Source organism: Aplysia californica, unplaced genomic scaffold (genome assembly GCF_000002075.1).
Source record: "Aplysia californica isolate F4 #8 unplaced genomic scaffold, AplCal3.0 scaffold00451, whole genome shotgun sequence".
NCBI lineage: Eukaryota > Metazoa > Mollusca > Gastropoda > Aplysiida > Aplysiidae > Aplysia > Aplysia californica.
In genome coordinates, this window is record NW_004797721.1 from 117,551 (window position 1) to 119,311 (window position 1,761).

General features: G+C 37.2%; 1 long non-coding RNA gene across 1 annotated transcript; it reads right to left on the bottom strand.

Moving 5' to 3' along the window:
* Nucleotides 1-742: 742 nt before the first annotated feature.
* Nucleotides 743-1,136, bottom strand: LOC118478272. The gene is made up of 2 exons (XR_004858926.1): nucleotides 1,052-1,136; nucleotides 743-994 (listed from the first exon to the last, which is right to left on the bottom strand). It is a non-coding gene; the product is annotated as an uncharacterized LOC118478272 (long non-coding RNA).
* Between the last annotated feature and the right edge of the window lie 625 nt (nucleotides 1,137-1,761).

Below are 1,761 nucleotides of genomic sequence, written 5' to 3' on the forward strand. Positions count from 1 at the left end.
AACTACCAACAGTTTCCTTACCAATAATAACATTTCTAAGTTCAGCTCACTAAACAGTACCAACACCCTTTATTACCTATTACATTTCTAAGTTCAGCTCACTAAACACTACCAACAGTTTCCTTACCAATAATAACATTTCTAAGTTCAGCTCACTAAACAGTACCAACACCCTTTATTACCTATTACATTTCTAAGTTCAGCTCACTAAACACTACCAATGTCTTCTCTAGCAATAAAACTTTCTAAGTTCAACCCACTAAACACTGCCAATGTCTTCTCTAGCAATAAAACTTTCTAAGTTCAACCCACTAAACACTACTAACACCTTCTTTACCTATAAAATTTCTAAGCTCAACTCACTAAACTCCACCAAAGCCTTCTTTACCAATAAACTTTCTAAATTCAACTCACTAAAAACTACCAACAGTTTCCTTACCAATAACATTTCTAAGCTCAGCTCACTAAACATTATCAACTCCTTCTTCACCAATTAAACTTTCTTAGTTTACCTCACTAAACATTGCTAAAGCCCTTATTTCTAACAAAAGTTCAACTCACTCCACTCAACCATCTCCTTTACTAGAAAAAATTGTTTTAAACCAATGTATTAAGCTTAACATCTATCTGTTTACTTCCAACACACCATGTGTTCACACACGTCACCAACACATACTAAGGAATTTAAAGATCAACAAAAAACTCGTGGGGCAGGATCACATAAAACAAAAAACATACCATCTTTTTTCCCGGGCGCCTGGGCTGCTTTTCCAACATATCACCAAAAAAAAAACAACAACAACCACACGGGATACCTCGAACATTACCACTTCCCACCTAAACCCACAACATCAACATTTTCTACTCAATCTAAAACAACGCAACTTTTTGTTTCCCCCCGTAAATCACATACACATACAACACTACCATACACCACCTCGACACTAAAACACTACCCAAAATCAGCTCCATTTAGAACACTACCCAAAACCACCTCGACCAAAAAACACTACCCAAAACCAGCTCCATTTAGAACACTACCCAAAACCACCTCGATTTTAGATCATTACCCAAGACAAGGCCTTTTCAGACCAGTACCCAAAACACGGCCTTTTTGGACCTTCTCTATCTACTGACGATCATGGTACCCTACTCCTTCCTGATGTCTGTCTTCTTGATCAGCTCGGTTTTTCTCCTTGTGTTATTCGTGCAAAGTTGTTCTGGCCATCTGTGTATTTCGTTCCTTGTCTTCCTCTGCTGTTTTTTACTCTTTATCTTTCCACCCATTAGCACTTTCTTAGCATTTTAGTTGCATTAAGAATAGTCCTTGAAAGCTTTTGTTTGCATGTGTTCTAAATGTATATTAAATACTTATGTAGTGTCACATATGGCTTGCATATTTAAGTTCTATGAGTGTGCATGTTTGTACATGTGTTATGTGTAAATGAATGTGTGTGCGTGTGTGTGCGTCTGTGTATGTGTGTATGTATGTATGTATGTGTGTGTGTGTGTGTGTGTGCATGTATGTATGTATGTATGTATGTATGTATGTATGTATGTATGTATGTATGTATGTATGTATGTATGTATGTATGTATGTATGTATGCATGTATGTATGTATGTATGCATGTATGTATGTATTGTTTTGTTTTTGTAAAGTGTCTTACGGCGCTCGCAACTGCATAGGTCATATGAGCGCGCGGGACACACCTAATATTTTCAGTTGGTAGGAAATTTGGAATTTTGCCCGGGTGGCGGTC